Raw genomic sequence first — 19,931 nt, 5'->3', positions numbered from 1 at the left:
CCTCGGGTGTCCAAGCCACCAAGGAAAACAGGGAACCCCATGCATTTCTGAAAAGAGGACACCCATGGGAATCCGCCGAGGTATAATTTGCGGAAATCGGCCCAGAATGTATTACCCAGACACCCCGCAAAGTCCAAAATGTGTGAAAAAATGCATTTTCCGCATATTTCACTCGGCTCACCCATCGAAACATGCTGCCAACAACACATGGCCTATCGTCCCACATTCCCACAGGTGTCCTGATGAAAACGGTACCTCACATGTGTGGGTGCACCTACCTGGGCGCCAAGGGGAAAGCCTAAAACACAGGTAACCCCAATTCTGTTATGACAGCTGAATTTCACACTTTGTCCAGACGGGAACACCATACAGATATGGGCCTTGGGTGCCCAAGCCACCAAGTAAAACAGTGAACCCCATGCATTTCCTAAAAGAGGACACCCGTGGGAATCCGCAGAGGTATGATTTGTGCAAATCGGCTCAGAATTTATTACCCAGACACCCCCGCCAAGTTCAAAATGTGGGGAAAAGAAACACATTTTCCGCATATTTCACTCAGCTCACTCATTGAAACATGCTGCCAACAATGCATGGCCTACCGTCCCGCTTTTCCACAGGTGTCCTGATGAAAACGCTATCTCACATGTGTGGGTGCACCTACCTGGGCGCCAAGGGGAAAGCCTAAAACACAGGTAACCCCAATTCTGTTATGACAGCTGAATTTCACACTTTGTCCAGACGGGAACACCATACAGATATGGGCCTTGGGTGCCCAAGTCACCAAGTAAAACAGTGAACCCCATGTATTTCCCAAAAGAGGACACCCGTGGGAATCCGCAGAGGTATGATTTGTGCAAATCGGCTCAGAATTTATTACCCAGACACCCCCGCCAAGTTCAAAATGTGGGGAAAAGAAACGCATTTTCCGCATATTTCACTCAGCTCACTCATTGAAACATGCTGCCAACAATGCATGGCCTACCGTCCCGCTTTTCCACAGGTGTCCTGATGAAAACGCTATCTCACATGTGTGGGTGCACCTACCTGGGCGCCAAGGGGAAAGCCTAAAACACAGCTAACCCCAAGTCTGTTATGACAGCTGAATTTCACACTTTGTCCAGACGGGCACACCATACAGATATGGGCCTCGGGTGTCCAAGCCACCAAGGAAAATTGGGAACCCCATGCATTTCTGAAAAGAGGACACACGTGGGAATCCGCAGAGGTATGATATGCCCAAATCGCCCCAGAATGTATTACCAAGAGACTCCCGCAAATTCAGAAATGTGGGGAAAAAAACACATTTTCCGCACATTTCACTCGGCTCCCCATCGAAACACACCGCCAACATTACATGGCCTACTGTCCCGTGTTCCCACAGGTGTCCCGATGAAAACGTTACCTCACATGTGTGGGTGCACCTACCTGGGCGCCAAGGGGAAAGCCTAAAACACAGGTAACCCCAAGTCTGTTATGATAGCTGAATTTCACACTTTGTCCAGACGGGCACAGCATACAGATATGGGCCTCGGGTGTCCAAGCCACCAAGGAAAACAGGGAACCCCATGTATTTCCAAAAAGAGGACACGTGTGGGAATCCGCAGAGGTATGATTTGTGCAAATCGGGCAAGAATGCATTACCCAGACACCCCCGCAAAGCCGGGAATGTGGGAAAAAAAACGCATTTTCCGCATATTTCACTCGGTTCACCCATCGAAACACGCCGCCAACAACACATGGCCTACCGTCCTGCGTTCCCACAGGTGTACAGATGAAAACGGTACCCCACATGTGTGGGTGCACTTACCTGGGCGCCAAGGGGAAAACCTAAAACACAGGTAACCCCAAGTCTATTATGACAGATGAATTTCTCACTTTGTCCAGACGGGCACACCATACAGATATGGGCCTCGGGTGTCCAAGCCACCAAGGAAAACAGGGAACCTCATGCATTTCCAAAAAGAGGAGATCCGTGGGAATCCGCAGAGGTATGATTTGCGCAAATCGTCCCAGAATGTATTACCCAGACACCACTGCAAATTTGGAAATGTGGGGGGAAAAACGCATTTTCTGCAAATTTTACTCAGCTCACCCATCGAAATACGCCGCCAACAACACATGGCCTACCGTCCTGCGTTCCCACAAGTGTCCAGATGAAAACGGTACCTCACATGTGTGGGTGCACTTACCTGGGCGCCAAGGGGAAAACCTAAAACACATGTAACCCCAAGTCTATTATGACAGCTGAATTTCTCACTTTGTCCAGACGGGCACACCATACAGATATGGGCCACGGGTGTCCAAGCCACCAAGGAAAACAGGGAACCCCATGCATTTCCAAAAAGAGGAGACCCGTGGGAATCCGCAGAGGTATGATTTGCGCAAATTGGCCCAGAATTTATTACCCAGACACCCCCGCAAAGTCGGAAATGTGGGGGAAAAACCGCATTTCTGCACATTTCACTCAGCTCACCCATAGAACCACGCCTCCAACAACACATGGCCTACTGTCCCGCGTTCCCACAGGTGGCCCGATGAAAACGGTACCTCACATGTGTGGGTGCACCTACCTGGGTGCCAAGGGGAATGCCTAAAACACAGGTAACCCCAAGTCTGTTATGACAGCTGAATTTCACACTTTGTCCAGACGGGCACACCATACAGATATGGGCCTCGGGTGTCCAAGCCACCAAGGAAAACAGGGAACCCCATGCATTTCCAAAAAGAGGACACCCGTGGGAATCCACAGAGGTATGATTTGCGCAAATCGGCCCAGAATTTATTAACCAGACACCCCCGCAAATTCGGAAATGTCGGAAATAAACGCATTTTCTGCACATTTCACTCGCTCACCCATCGAAACACACCGCCAACAACACATGGCCTACTGTCCCGCGTTCCCACAGGTGTCCCGATGAAAACGGTACCTCACATATGTGGGTGCACCTACCAGGGCGCCAAGGGAAAAGCCTAAAACAAAGGCAACCCCAAGTCTGTTATGACAGCTGAATTTCACACTTTGTCCAGACGGGCACACCATAAAGATATGGGCCTCGGGTATCCAAGCCACTAAGGAAAACAGGGAATCCCATGCATTTCCGAAAAGAGGACACCTGTGGGACTCCGCAGAGGTATGATTTGTGCAAATCGGTCTAGAATTTATTACCCAGACACCTCTGCAAAGTCGGAAATGTGGGAAAAAAATGCATTTTCCACATATTTCACTCGGCTCACCCATCGAAACACGCCGCCAACAACACATGGCCTACCGTCCTGCGTTCCCACAGGTGTCCCGATGAAATCGGTACCTCTCATGTGTGCGTGCACATACCCGGAGCGCAAAAGGAAACGTGTAACCCACTGGTAACCCCAAGCCTTTTGGCACAGCACACTTTGTTCATGTGGGCAACCTACAGATTTGGGACTAGGGTGTCGAAGCCAGCAAGGAAAACAGGGAACCCCATGCATTTCCCAAAAGAGGACACCCGTGGGAATCCAAAGAGGTCTGCCTTGCACAAATTGCCCCAGTTTTTATTAGCCACAAACCATGACAAAGTGTGATATTTGGTAGGGGAAAAACACAATGTTCACTTTGTCTGGGGTTCTGGGTAATAAATTCTGGGCCGCTTCGCGCAAGCCAGACCTCTGTGCATTCCCACAGGTGTTCTCTTTTGGGAAATGCATGGGTTTCCCTGTTTTCCTTGCTGGCTTCGACACCCTAGGCCCAAATGTGTAGTTTGCCCACATGAACAAAATGTGCTGTGCCGAAAGGCTTGGGGTTACCCTTTTTCTTTTGCACCCCTGGTAGGTGCACCCCTACATTTCAGATACCGTTTTCATCGGGACACGTGTGGGGATGCGGGATGGTAGGCCATGTGTTGTTGGCGGTGTGTTTCGGTGGGTGGCCACAGCGAAATATCTGAGAATTGTCTTCATTTCCAGACAATTTCAGAGAAATTTCCCTCTGTCCACTCACCGAAATACATCGCCAACAACAGATGTCATACCTTCCCGCGTTCCCACAGGTGTTCTGACGAAAACGGTACCTCACATGTGTGGGTGCACCTACCAGGGCACAAAAAGAAAAGGATAACCCACTGGTAACCCCAAGCCTTTCGGCACAGCACATTTTGTTCATGTGGGCAGCCTACAGATTGGGGCCTAGGTTTTCGAAGCCAGCAAGGAAAACAGGGAACCCCATGCATTTCCCAAAAGAGGACACCCGTGGGAATAAGCAGAGGTCTGACTTGCGCAAAGCGGCCCAGAATTTATTACCCAGAACCCCAGACAAAGTGAACATTGTGTTTTTCCCCCACCAAATATCACACTTTGTCAGGGATTGTGGCTAATAAAAACTGGACCAAATTTGCGCAAGGCAGACCTCTGTGGATTCCCATGGGTGTCCTCTTTTGGGAAATGCCTGGGGTTCCTTGTTTTCCTTGCTGGCTTCGACACCCTAGGCCCAAATCTGTAGGTTGCCCACATGAACAAAATGTGCTGTGCCGAAAAGCTTGGGGTTACCAGTGGGTTATCCTTTTCTTTTTGTGCCCTGGTAGGTGCACCCACACATGTGAGGTACCGTTTTCGTCGGGACACCCGTGGGAACGCGAGAAGGTATGACATCTGTTGATGGCGACGTGTTACGGTGAGTGGACACAGGGAAACGTCTCTGAAATTGGCTGGAAATGACAAGACAATTCTCAGACATTTTGCTCTGGCCACCCATCGAAACACACCGCCAACAACACATGGCCTACCTTCCCACGTCCCTCCACGTTTCCTGATGAAAACGGTACCTCACATTTGTGGGTGCACCTACAGGGGGCGCAAAAGGAAAAGGGTAACCCCGCTGGTAACCACAAGCCTTTCGGCACAGCACATTTTCTTCATCTGGGCAACCTACAGATTTGGCCCTAGGGTGTCGAAGCCAGCAAGGAAAACAGGCAACCCCATGCATTTCTGAAATGAAGTCACCCGTGGGAATCCACAGAGGTCTGACTTATGCAAATCGGCCCAGAATATATTACCCAGAGCCCCCGGCAAAGACCCACATGGGAGAAGGGTGCCCAAGGCCAGGGATATTACCGCTGACTTTGTTGGAGCCCTGGCTGCCCTCCGTTACAGCTTCTCCCTACCAGGGAGTCTCAGCAGTGTGCCATTACCTCCCCGAAGGGAAAAGCTGTAATGCAGCCCAGCCAAAAATCCAGGACGGTTGGAGGTGATGTCCCTGGCCTTGGACATCCATGTACCATGTGGGTGTACCGTCCCCTAAGCACAGCAGCAGCTCCAGGGAGCCCCGGCAGGATCCCCATTCCTCCCCAGAGGTGACATCTGTAACATAGCACAGCCAGAGGGGAGCCTGGGCTTGGAGACGGACAACCCACATGGGAGGGATCCGCTCCCAGGGAAACACCAATGTTCTGCTGGTATGGGGGCAATTTGTGGCCTGCCCCTGCAATTGTGTCCCAGCCCACCAACATATCTGCCCAGACGGCCCATTCCTACCCACCCCACCAACAATCCAGCCCCAGTCTCACCCACCCCACTGACAGTGGGCCCTAACCATAGAATAATAAAAAACAGTACTCGCATAACGTTGCAGCTGCTCGCGTGGAAAAAGCTGTATACAAAACAAAAAACATGTGTTACCTACGGTCACACCAGAAAAAACAAATAAATCATTTTCAAACATGCCCCCCCCCCTTGCAAGCCATCCCTGGTGGTCTACTGAACCTCACCAAGACCACCCCCCACCCCACCCCCCAGTGAAACCCAATTTTCCCCTTCCTGCGGGGAGATATCTGCCTCCAGGCAGGCCTGCATGAGGTATCCCTGTCACCTATTTTGGGTGAGGGGGGAGAGGGCCCCCATAAATGGTGGGACAGGCCCCCCAGTGGGTGGGGCAGTAAGGTTTGGGCACCCCAGGGCCAGATTGGCAGACCAATGTCATCGCCCCATCCCATAACAAAATTCCCCGTCCCTTTGGGGTGCCCCACAGCCCCCCTAAAAGGCATTCCACCAGTTTCCCTTTTTTCCTTTGGTAAGTGTGCCAATCTGGCCCCGGGATGCCCAAACCTTACTGCCCCACCCACTGGGGGGCCTGTCCCACCATTTTTGGGGGCCCTCTCCCCCCTCACCCCAAATGGGTGGCGGGGACACCTTATGCAGGCCTCCCTGGGCCTTCTACAAACGGCTGTGTCAGGTACACACCCCCTCCATTTGGGGTGGGGGGGAAGAGGGCCCCAATAAATGGTGGGACAGGCCCACCTGTGGGTGAGGCAGTAAGGTTTGGGCACCCCGAGGCCAGATTGGTACACCAATGTGCCCCTCTGCGCCAAGGCAAGTTTAGTAAACAAAGAAAATAATTCAAAATGGCAGGCTGCCCTTTAGCGGGGGCTGAGGGGCCCCCTACACCGCTGGGGAAATTTCTAATGTGAGGGGGGTGCACCTCTCCACCCCCACCCTAATTTGAGGGCCGGCACATCTCATGTAGCCCTCCCCTGGGGCAGATAAGGGGGGGGGCTGTCTTGCACTCCTCCCTGGCCTCAGGCGTCCCTTCCTAGGAGCAGATATCTGGTCCCAGGGAGGGATGCATGACATGGCACTCACTCCATTGCGGGTGGGAGTTTGGAGGGGGGGTCAACACCCCATTCCATTAGAAAATTCCCTGTCCCTTTGGGGTGCCCCACAGCCCCCCTAAAATGTGTTCCACCATTTTCCCTTTTTTCCTTTGGTAACCCAACTCCCCTTGGCGCAGAGGGGCACAATGATGTGCCAACCTGGCCCCGGTTGCCCAAACCTTACCGCCCCACCCGCTGGGGGGCCTGTCCCACAATTTTTGGGCACCCTCTCCCCCCTCACCGCAAATGGGTGGCGGGGGCACCTCATGCAGGCCTCCGTGTGCCTCCTACAAATAGCTGCGTGAGGTACACGCCCCCTCCATTTGGGGTGGGAGGGAGAGGGCCCCAAAAATTGTGGGACAGGTCCCTCAGTGGGTGGGTAAGTTTTGGGCACCCTGGGGCCAGATTGGTACACCAATGTGCCCCTCTGCGCCAAGGAAAGTTTCGTAAACAACGCAAAAAATGGAAAATGGTACACTACACTTTAGGGTGGGCTGAGGGACACCCTAAACCGCCAGGTAATTTTCTCATGTAATGAGGGGTGATCCTCTACCCCCACACCAAATGCAGGGGGGGGCATCTCATTCAGCCCTCCCTGGGGGCAGATAAGAGGGGGCATCAGATGCCCCTTCCTAGGAGCAGATATCTGCCCCCAGGGAGGGCTACAAGGGGTGCCCCCTTATCCCCTTGGGGTGAGGTGGAGAGGGCCACCCCCCTTTTCTGTAAAATAAATCCCTGGTGGCTAGTGGCCCCCCACTCCCACCCAAAATTCCCTTTTGTTATTTTTTTCCATTTTTTTTCTTCATTTTGCCCCTTTCCTGGGGGTAGATGATCAGCCATCTGCCCTCAGGGGGCCCTAACCTGCAGGCCCCATCCTTTGGGGGGCCTGCACACCTATTCCTGGTGGAAACCCCCCCACCCTCCAATTGGATGGGGGCCTCCTCATGTACTCCTGCCTGGGGGCATAAGTCTGCCCCCAGGAAAGGCTACAAGGGGTGGCCCCCTTTTCCACTTGGTGTGGGAGGGGGAGGGCCACCACCCTTTCAGGGGGGCAAAAGAATCCCTGCCCCCCCAACCCCAAACCCCATTGATTTTGTTTTTCTTTATTTTCTTTATTGTGCCCCCTTCCCTGCGGGGAGATGACCAGCCATCTGCCCCCAGGGTTTATCAGATATGTGCCCCCATGCTTTGGGGGCTAGGGGGAGAGGGCTGCTTACTGTAAGCAACCTCCCTCCCTCCCCCCATGTCACAAACTTATCCCTGGTGATCCAGTGGGATTGCTGGTCATGGATCTAGCGTTCTTCGCCGATCCGTGACCAGCAAATGCGTCATAAATGGTGTCGTTGAAAAGGGAAGAATCTCCCCTTTCCAACGACACCACTTTTTCCAGAATCCCTGGTGGCTAGTGGGCCCCAGGGCCCCAAACCCCCTCCCACCTCCCCCCTTCCTTCAAATCTTTTAATTTTTTTAAATGTTAATCTTCACCCTTGGGGCAGATGATCACTGCCCCCGGGGGTCTCCAGCGCTGTGGCGCCATGCTTTGGGGGCTTGGGGGAGAGGGGGCCGCTTACCTAGTAAGCATCCCCCCTCCCCCTGCTCCCAAAACAGATCCCTGGTGGTCCAGTGGGCATTGCTGGCCATGGATCGAGCTCTGTGCCCCATCCGTGACCAGCAATGCTGTCACACAAGGTATCGCTGGAAAGGGTGGAAAGGGGAGAATCTCCCCTTTCCAACGATACCTGCCTCGATCTCTGGCTTGAAATACAGCGGAGATCGAGGCAGAGGAAGAAGGGCTCTTACCTCCTCTCTTCACTGCGGCAGCCGAAAATGGCTGCCGCAGTGAATTTACTTTCAATTTCACGTCGGCATGCATTACGCACGCCGACGTGAAATTGAAGGTAATCCAACCCCCGGGCAGTGAAGGGGACCTCCCCCTCTCATAGCCTGGGGGTTGGATTACATTTTTGTGCGATCCCTGGTATGCAGGGATCGCACAAAACAGAGTGCCGAAAAGGACGAAGTATCTCGTCCTTGGCAAAAGGGAGGGAATCCCAAGGACGAGATACCTCATCCTTGGCACTAATAAGGTTAATAGTGGTTGATGTAAATCGACAAACTAAGCTAGTAAATTAAATGTGGTTTTATTTTGTAGTATTTGCAAAGCATGTCTTCATAAATTAAATCTTTTAACTGCACCTTTGTTTAACTGGAACAGGTTTAACAGAGGCGTAGATAGGTTAGGGCCTAAGTGGGCCAGGTCCACCTAAAATCTGTAAATATGCACTAAATGTGCAGTGCTGAGAGGGCATTTACAGATTTCGACCAGCAGACTGGGCAGTGGGGGTTGCTCTCGGGCTCCTGTGCTCCACCTATGTCAGGAACCAGCAGGCAGTCTCTGCATCAATGGTTCCAGTTGTTGTGAGGTATGTTAGCCGGAGGCCCATGGAGCAGACGAGGAGCCAGCAGCAAGTTGGAAGGGAAACCTCCGGTAAGGGTAAAAAGCATATTTGTGTATGCTTGTATAGTGTGTGCGAGGATTGTATGTATGAATGTATGCATACATGTGTTTAAGTGTGTGTGTATGTATGTAAGCAATGGTGCATCTATAAGTGCATGCATATGAAAGAATGCAATGTGAATAGTGTACATGGGTGTGAGTGCGTGTGTGAATGCAGTGTGAATGTTCTGGGTGCTCTGTGAATGACAGAGAAGCTATATGGGTGCGTAACTGGTGGGTGAATGTGTGCGTGTGTATATCTTTGTATATCTGTGTTTGTATGAGTGTGTATATAACTCTGCATATCCGTGTATGAGTGTATCTCTGTGTGTGTATATATCTGTGTATGTGCATATCTGTGTGTGTCAGTGTATGTGTACATGTCTGTGTATGTTTGGGTATATTTGTGTGTGTATACGTGGATGTGAGTGTGCGGATGTGCCTTTAATCACCTTAACTGAAACAGGGCAACCACTTAAGAAGTGAGCACATGGTTGTACATAAAGCATGTCATGGCCACAGGCCCCAGAACACAAAAAACACACCATCTAGTGATGGGGGCAATGGGTCACTTGACTCACTTATGTCCCTTTGGGACCCATAAACACAGGGTCCCAAAGGGACTCAGTCCTGGCGCCAGTCTTTGGCACCTGGCTCATATAGAGATGTGAGCAGGAACACTTTATTTCAGTGCAGGAGTGCTTTTACTTTATTTCAGTGCAGGAGTGCTTTTATTTTACAAGAACTTTCCAGGAGCTGAAAGCCTTTATTCCAGAGAAAATCCTCATGTGCTGACTCATCGGGTGTGGCTCCCTAGGCCTGGTCTTTGTGTGCTAACTCATCGGGTGTGGCAGGGTGTGGCAGGCAGGCTGAACCTGGTGGGCGAGGCTTCAGAAGCTCAGCTATATAAGCTGCTCCATCCTTAAGGCCAGTGCTTCGCGTTACTGTGCACTCACGTGCAACATGATGCTCACCGCTGCTTGGACCAGTTTACTTACCTTTGAAACCAGGCGTTCTCCTGCATACTTACCTCCAGGAAACCGGTACTTCATTGTCTGCAGACTCATCTCCGGACATCCAGTGATCTTTATCTCGACGCCACAGCACTGCACTCCGCGTCCACAAACTCGGACCCTGTGAAGAAGAAGAAAGACAAGGTTAGAACATCCGTCCTAGGGCCCCACTGCATTTGAACCCCTTGCGACCCCTAGTTAACAATTTACTGCAGCTTCATTCCTCATTCCTTCCCGCTGCCGCCTCGAATTCTGCAGCTTCTGCCGGGCCGGCAACATCACCTGCAAGGGAAGAAAGCAAAAGAGCAAACATCAAAAGTGTAACGGACAGCAATATAAGACAACAAACTTTACAATACAACAAAAACAGACGAGGAAAGACAAAGGCAAACAGGAACACTTACCTGAAGTATAGTGGCTTAGTCGCAGCAGGACTGGACTACCATGTGCAAGGGACCAGTGAAGGAACTCAGTCCAGATCGTACAAGCGCCCCTGCCAGAAGTAGCAGGATGGAGTGCTCGCCAAAACTAATCAACAAGTGAGCTTTCCAGGGACAGCGCATTCCACGGGTACCACGGTTTGGGAGAAGGGGTCTGGAAGGGGATCAGGTGCACAAGCTGGCATATTCACGCCCCCTATTCGCCATGCAGGAGCAGTCTTGAGCAGCATCACCTATGACCACCAGTCACCACATAAGCGCAAAGGGCGAAGTCGGACCCGAGCGACCTCACCCCCGGGAGGGCTGCAACCATGCCCCAATGCCTCCGCAGAAACCAGGTGACCGTAACAAGCAAGTTTATTGAACAATTCTCTGGGGAGCAGTTAATAGGTGTTGCAGGACCAAACTAACCCAAGTCTCTACAAACCACATAAGTTCACATCTGTTATACAGTTTTGCAACAGTTAAAACACTCCCAAATACTTTATTGCAATCCACCCCCCCAAACATGATTGAACAAAACCCTCTTCAAAGAAATCCCATCTTTTCCCAATTCCTACATTTTCACTGGCTAAGATCATATTCATAATACACCTCTTCTTAGGATTTGTCTGTAGTAGGTCATGATGTCAGCACATGGTTAAACATTGGTATTGAAACATAATTCATTGCTAGCAATAACTGGCCTAAGCTGTTTAAACCCTAAGTCTTGATTTGCATATGGCTCACATTAATATTCCCTGCAATATGAGGAAGGCTGCGTGAATGATTTCTCTTTGAGTTAGTGATGCAATCTCATTCCCCAGGTCACCGTTCCATTGAAATTTTCCAATCTACAAAACTCCCACTTCATCGCTTAATTGAAACTCCTGAATAGCCTTAGGCACCGGCTTTCCCTGCGTTTTACTACTGACCAAAATAAATAACGAAACTCCTTCTGTCATGCTCTCAGGCATCAGAAGATTACATCTACTATCTATGGTACTTATCAAACCATAAAAACTCAAGGCTATTTTAGACACCTGTACTGACCGCGAAGGTTGAAGTTACTCATTCACCTGCCTTCTGAAAGCCTGGCAAAGTCAGTTTAAAAGTCAAAGTACATTTTGCAAAAAGGGGCCCAACTACTGTGTTTCTGAATCATTGGTGAGATTCATAAATTCCCCATGTATTTGTATTATTGTACATAAATGTTTTGACATTTCGTGGGTTTAATATTTTGGACTTCATTATGAGTTGATCAGGAATCAGCAGAATTACTGTTTCCGCTGTGTTGTGCAGTGTAATTACTGCTGTATTCCAATATGGTGGACGCGTGCACACAGCAATCTCAGTAAGGAATTACTGCCAAAAAACGTGGCTGAGGTGGAATTTCTGCCACAAATCAGCAGAATTACTGTTACCGCCACTTATGACAGCAACATTTCCGCCAGCGGAGATTCCGCAGACAGAAAAACATCACCACTATAAAAGGAAGCACGGCGGCGGTCATTTTGGATAACACACTCCACTGGATATTACTTCACAGAAGTGCTTTCCAAACCCACTGACAATCCAAATCATGTCAGGAGGAAAGGGGAAAAGTAGGGTCCCCAATATGAGGGTCAGGATGACCAAATTAATCAGAGAACAAGCTCACAGTACTCTCTGAGCAGGTGGTGGCCCATGTGGAGTAGTTATATGGGGCACACCACAGAAAAACAAGCCAGCAGAGAATAAAATGCAATTTGGGGCAACATCAAGGACTGGGTGGTGGTCCGTGGGACTTGTGAAACATGAAACTGATGGAATGAAGAAAAGCTGGAATGACCTTAAGGCCAGGGTAAGAAGTCTATTTTCCATCCACCGAAGAGAGACAGCAGCCACTGATGGTAGTAGTGTGGAACCCCTCCAACTCGCACTCTGGGAGGAGATGGTCAGTGGAATACTACACATGGCTGGCATTGATGGCGTGGGCATAGCAGAGATGGGATGCAGCAGCCGCAGTGAATCTGGTGAGTACCTGAGTGAATGAGGGTCCCATAGATGTACAGCCATGAAGGCATACACAAATGCAGTGAGTGCCATGCATACATCCAACAGCAGGCCACAACTACATGTTGGAAGGCAGCAGACCACAACTACATGAGTCATTGAATTCATGACACCCGAATCATAGCAACAAGGTAGGTTGGGGTGGGGATGAGGCAGCCAAGCACTACAATGGCACGGCAAGGCAGAAGAAACCATGCACATCCACAATGCACTACACAACAACCCCTTGGCCGCACACTGGTCTCCCATGCACAGTCAACACAGCAATGATTATTGTAACATGCTTCATGTAAAATGCTCATTCGTGACTTTTTTTATTGCTCAGTTGAGCTGTTTAGTTGTCCACCAAATGCCACACTCCTTGGCCTCCCTATTGGATACATGGGTAAAAGGGTTGGACTACACATTAACACAGAATGAGTGTGATTGAAAAAACATTTAAAGGTGATTTCTACATGTCTGTGTGTCTGTTCCATGTTGCCAAGAGTCACCCCACCACCCATGACGTTTGAAGAGGGACTTTTTATTGTCATGTATTCTATGTCATCGTGGCATCGAACATGTCATCCTAGACCACAGAAAGTTTAGATTATTTAAACTGGCAATCTGCCGGAGGCGGGGGGAACATATATCCTTTTTACGCTATATGCTTTTCCTTTACTTGTGGCTTTGGTATGTAAGGGACATGTGTCTTAACCTCTGGTGATGAGTTCATAAGAGGAACAGGACAAAGCTCCCAGAAGGTAGTATCCAACCACTACGCAGATTTCAGCTTATGGTAAAGGAAGGTGTCTAAATATTTCACAACACATACATGGTTTGACATGACATTTAGCTTTTCTAGATCATCTTCAGGATCTAACAATGCTCCTTGAGCAACAACCTTTAACTTGGATCTCAACAGGTTCCCATAGGTGTCTGTGATGTGTATCACAGGGGTCACTAGCCTAGATGCATCTATCACCAATAGTATATGTGCCTGAAGATGCATACTAGGCCCACAGTACGGTTATACTGGCTTGTCCCGAAGTGTCCTTACTCTAATGGGTATATGCCTATTTGGCCCCCTACTACCCCCACATCAGCTTGCACCTCCCTCTTAAGTAATGGGTTGGGAGTGAGTGGTATTTCTAAGGTTGAAAAATGCAACTGTTGGCTTATCATTGGGATCTCCAGTGGGATACAAATGTCCCAAAGTCAAAAAGACAAAATAGGTGAGAAGGTTTATCCACAGGAAAAATGTAAAACAGGATCACTGTTCCAACAAAAAGGTTTGCACGTTTCTGTGCACTTTAAATGGCTACAAACCTTCATCTTCACGATGGACCTCGCGCTTGGATTTGTTTCTAGCCTTGTTTCTGGCTCTTTGGTTCCTGGAAAAACATACAGTATCAAGTCATTTTATTGCAAACATTACAGAGTGGTACATAACAGAGCGGACAATAACATCAAAAAACCCAGAAAAGATTAAATAAATATATAAACAGTAGTGGGGTAAGGGGATAAAATGGGTTGGGATGTGATTGGGGTAGCGTTATAAGGTAGGAACATAGGGAGATTTGGGGGAACCCGCTAACAAAAAAAAACTAAAATGTGGTGTTTTTCAGTGATTTGACAGCGATTAAATGCACCACTCTGTAATAGTGGTTGGTAAAATCACATTTTTTTTAAATTTGTTAATGCTTTTAGTTTATATTCCATCATGAACAAACTTTTGCATATATGAATCACAAAATTAAAATGACATTTCCTGAAACAAGCAATTAAAACCACTTTCACTACAATATTAAAAGTAAAAAGATTCATCAATGTCAAAAATTACAAAGAAAGACAAAAAAAATAAAGAAAAAGACAAAATCTCTATATGTATATATATGATGGCACATTTCTGCTTATGATGTCTGGGTTTACCATATGGAGACCTTTTTTATTGCCAAAATTATCGGATCATATCTACTTCGTCGCCTTTAGCCATATGTGGCAAGCTGCAGCATTATGAACTATAGATTCTGCCCCAATCAAGTCCCATCAGAACTGATTCCTGCTTATATTCTCCATATGCGAAACACGCCCTCTGTAACCTTTGATGTAGAGGGGTTTCAAAACTGTGCAAGCAGTCAGTAGGTGCCGAGTTGTTTCCACTTCTGTATCACAATGCCTGCACATTTTGTCTTCAGCTTGGTGATCAGCTCTGTTCCACTTGTTCATATATTCTTTGGTCCCCAATATATTGAGCCTTAATTGCAATGTAAATCTCCTCAGCGATGGGTTCGACCATTTTGTTAAGTAGGTTCTGGGTTTGCTCCTATCAAATCCTTGATGAGAGTACTCTCTATATCTACTCAACTTGCACAGACTATCTATGTTTTTTATCTTTTCCACCTCCCTGGCTTCTTTTTGATGAGTGTCTCATAGTCTGGTCGTTCACATATTGTTTCTATATTTAGGCCCAAGGAATTCAAGTAGGCTTCCGTAAAAAGGCTCTGCTCTTTGCTGCAGTAATTGGAACGATCACCATTTATTGTTTTTCCCATTAACTGAAGAAGAGGATTCATGCCTGCTACCCCCCTTTGCTGATTTTTAAATGCAAAAGTGTTTTTTTAATGGACCAACTTGAAAGTAAGGATTCTAATCCATACTCGAGTCTCAGGGCCTCCACTGGCACTCCCTTAGGCATATTCATTATAGACCGAAGGATTTTGGCTTCCATTTTCGGTAACCTCCCGATTTCCTTTTCTGGCAATGTCTCAAGTGCATACAGTATTGCCGGGCTCACGCTAGATTTATATATTTGTAAAAGTCCTTCTATATTTCCACCACCTTTATGTTCCATGTAACTTTTTATAGCCAACCACCTTCTCCATATTTTGGTTACGATATATTCTTTATGTTGCAAAACAGATGGTGTCGCCCAGATGGGAAAGCCCAAATATAGCACTTCTGTTGCCCTTTCCAATTTCATACCTTCCAAGTACCATGATATCTTTTTTGACTGTCTGTGGCAGTCTTTCAGACACATTGTCCTTTGTTGTTCTTATTTATAGTCATGGAGTTCTCTTTAGCATATTTTTCCTGGGCATTCAAGGAGCGCTGCAGGCCAATTTGTATCTGATCAAAAATGATTATATCGTCAGCGTAAGCCATCATAAACACTTTTGGTGGTGGAAAATGTCTTGTGTCCAGTAAGGCTTGGTTCATATCCGCCGTATACAGATTATACAGGGTAGGACCTAATGCGCAACCCTGTTTCAGCCCCTCGAAGGTTGTGATGAATTTTGTCAGTATGCCCTCTTGATTTAGACGGACAGCCACTGTAGTGTTTTTATAAAGTTCCTGTATAAAGTATAGGAGCACCGGTTTGATGCCCCAGACCTTCAGTTTGATCCACAGTATACTTCTAGACACCAGGTCAAAGGGTTTAGAAAAATCCACATAATAGCAATATAATGTATTTTCACCTTTTGGGCGTATTGCTCTCAGAAATGGCAGCGCTGTGATGTTGGTTGTTCCATATTTCTTCCTAAAACCTGTTTGAAATAGGCTAAATACATTCTTGTTGTCTGCCCATTTATTCAATGTTTCCAGTAGGACTCCCGCGAAATGTTTCTGATTGGCATCCATCATTGCCAGCAGTCTGTAATTAGATGTTATTAATCTGTCCCCTTTTTTTAGTATTTGCACCAATATAGCTTTTCTCCACCTCTGGGGTATTTGGCCAGACCTCAATATTTCCCCAAATTGCTGTACCAGTATTCTCGAACATAAATTGGCATCTGCTTTGTATACCAAGGTTGGGATACCGTCCGGCCCCGGTGCAGGGGAGGCTTTTGATTTTGTTATGAGTCTTTCTAGTGCTGTTCCAGAAAACTCTGCTTCCAGTTTGACTTTTGAGGATACATCAAGCTTTTTCCAATCTGTTATTGCTTCTCCTCCTGATTTTGTGAGTAGCCAATCCTTTGTCGAATAAAGATTTTGGATGTGTTTTACCCAACCTTCCTCTGATATAGGGTTTAAGTCAATCTTAGATGTCAGGTTTTTGAAACTGGTGTAATTTCGCCAGAATTGTGCCTTATTATCTTGTCTTAGCCATGTAAACAGATTTTTCCAATTCACTGTCCTAATGGAGCATCTGTGTGTTTTTTGGCAATTTCTATATTTTGTGGGCAGATTTTTTGTGCAAGACATTTTGGCATCTAGTGTTAGGAGAGAGTTACGTTTCACAGCTGACTTGTCGGTTCGATATTTTCTCTTTCTTTCATGTATGATTGGGTCAAATAATTAATGATCTTGTTCCTGGCTAGTATAATACCCCCTTCTTGATTTTTAAATAGGTGGCACAATCTGTTTTGTCATCTCTTCCAGATTCCAATCCCCTATATTATGCAGGGTGTTCAGTTTTCCTTTGTTAGATATTATTACTTAGTTTAGCCTTTCGATGTCCCTCTGTGACCACCTCAATCTGTTTCCAGTGTTGTTTGTGAGAACATGTGCGCATTTTAGCTGTTCTTCCTGGTTTCCATTTTGCATCGACGTCCAGCGTAGAATTCTGTGATTGCTAGCTCTGCTGGGAATAACCTTTATCTGGCTACATATTTCTCAAGAAGCCCTGTTTGTTACTACGTAATCGATTGTGGAGGAGGTTATCCCGTTTGTTCATGTATACATTGGTGCCATAACCGTGCTGGATTGCATTTCCCTGGGTTCTGAAACGAAGAATCCAAATAGTGATTGCCAACTATGTTTTTGCTCCACTTTTGATGTATTTATCTCGTGTAACAATCATTTATTGAAATCTCCTGCAAGTATGATACCCCCAGAGGGAGTGTTTTCCATCCAACTAGTTATGGCCTCTGTGATTACCCCTTGGGCCAGTTTAGTTTGTAGACCACCAGGAGGGTTGTAAATGCTTATAATTAATATGTTATCCCACAAGGATTTACTGGAGGGTTGCAGTAGGCCTATTAACACATTCAGGGAATCGTGTAACCTTGTCCAAGGGTCCAGTTTTAAGTGAGACCTAGCCCCGATGGCGAGTCCCCCACTCGCCCTGCCTTTATTGGATTTTGTAGCCTTTTTAAATAGTATTTGGAACCCATCAATGTGGACGTTTTATGTACACCACGTTTCTTGGAACATAAATATGTCCACCTCCTTCATCATTTGTTGACCCTTTGGATGTGTTAAGAAAGATTTGTGTCCTCTTGTGTTCCAAGAGCACCATGATAACTTTTCTGCGACTTGCGCTTGTCAATTGGCACCACTGTATGCATTCATGGGCATCCATAACATGGACAAGGGAGCCTGAGGGGCAGCCCTTACCTTCTGCTCTTGTAGGGCTCTCAATGCCTCTCTTTCTGCCGGCAGGTTTAGTATAGAGCTTGCGTTCTTGGCCTGGACTTCATAATTCACTTTTCTGCCTTCTGTTTTATGACAGGCTATAAGTCTAAATCCTGCTCTTAGAAGGGATTCTGAGTGAGTTTTCAATAAGGCCACAACCATTGGTGACACAAACTCGATCAGTGCCCAGTTTGTCTCACTATTCCATTTAGGTAACTCCATTTTCAAAATGTCTCGAGTGTGGATGTAATCCATGTATTCTAGCTGTTTAAATATTGCCAGAAGAACCAATCGGTTTAGGAATGGGCTCTGTGCGGTAGGTGCAATTTCCTCCAGTATTACCCATGTCCCACCGTCTTTCAATGTGTCAGGATGAATGATTGGCATTTTAAAGTCTTCCTCCACAGGCATTTACTTAGAATGGACTTCTCCACATTTATCTCTATCACTCCTGTATTTTGCGCAACTTCTGCTACCTCCTTCCTCAAACGATCAAAACCTTTACAATCTGGCAACCTTTGCAGTTTCTGTAGCTTCACTGTTTTGGAAGATGGCATAACCTAATTTCTTTTAGGTGGTTGTTTGTTCGTTAGAACCTTCTTAAGTTCTGTGGGAGGGGATATTTCTACCTCCTCGAAGTCCCAATCCTTTGTTTCCTTTCCAAGTTGCCTTTGGACCTCCCCCTTTTTCTTTGAATCTTGAGGTCCTAGGTTTTGTTTTTCTTTGTTTTTCCCATTATCGAGGTCTTCCTTGCTTTCTTCAGAAAATGTTTGCTTGCTTTTTACATTTATAAAGTTATCCATTTTTTTTAAAAGTACTGTTGTTATTCCTAACAGCTTAATGGAGATCTTATGACTGTCTCCTATTTCTGTTTTTATAGAAGCTATTAGTGCCGCTTGAGCGTCGATCTTGCATTCCAATGCCGTCAAGTAACTTTTTATGTATGTGTCCTCAGACAACGTAACTTCAACCCCCATGCAAGACTCGATTTCTTCCTTGGAAAGAGACGTATCGGATGAGCCCGAATATGTTGCAAATACTGGCATATCTGGGGAGTGGGACAAGCTAATGCCCCCGTTGACCTCAGAAGTTATTTTTGTTTGGTAGCCTTTTTCTCTGCCCAAAGAAGCTCTTTTCAAGTCTTTCACTAAATTCAGCAGTGAGTTGTTATTATCTATTGTGTCTGACAAGCGTTTGTCCTTGTCAGACTCTCTTGTTTCTGATGAATGTCTAAGCAAAGTCTTGCCCTGGGCTCCAAAGAAGGCAGTAATGTCGGCTTGGGAAGGCCGGTCACTTTTTGCACTTTTTAAGGCTGCGTACTTATTACCACTGAGTAAGTTGGGGCACTTATGTTGTACATTTTCCTTCCGTGTTTGGTTTTTCCTTGTCATTCTAGTCGATAACAAGGTCTAGGATGGGTACTATATTTGCCAATGAAGCAATTCCTGAGGATTCTGCTTTATAATACGGAAAGGTGATCCAAAATGGCAGGTCCGCTTTAAGTCATATGCTGCAACCCTTCACGAGAGGGTATATCTATTAGTAGTAGAGGTAAGTAGCTTTATCCCATCTGGCGTTGCTGGTGTAGAGCCTTATCAATTCGCTCCCCCTTTCACTCCCAGCCGCCTGCTTACCGTTTAATGCTTAGCCTTTTACTTACCAATGAATGAACTTACCAGTGAATGCACAGCATTTGTCTTCCTGTGCTGTCCACCTCGAGCGCAGATTTCAACCGCCACAAAATAATGTAACGCTGTCAGTAAAAATTCATCCTTAGATTCACTGGGCTGTCAGGGGTTCAAAGGAATCTTCTGTGTAATAACTTATTACACAATATACAAGGTGCGAGGCACGACTTCACTCACTGGCAAGAAAATTGAAATGCGGAAAGCAAAAACGCTAGATGAAGGGACCTCGAAAACATCAAGGAACACGTCAAACCAACACCGTAGGCAGTCTCTGAGAGGTCACAGAAACCAACAGCTGCTTC

The sequence above is a fragment of the Ambystoma mexicanum genome, chromosome 3q, assembly GCF_040938575.1.
Source record: "Ambystoma mexicanum isolate Mex_15411 chromosome 3q, UKY_AmexF1_1, whole genome shotgun sequence".
Lineage (NCBI taxonomy): Eukaryota > Metazoa > Chordata > Amphibia > Caudata > Ambystomatidae > Ambystoma > Ambystoma mexicanum.
This window is presented reverse-complemented; position numbering follows the sequence as displayed.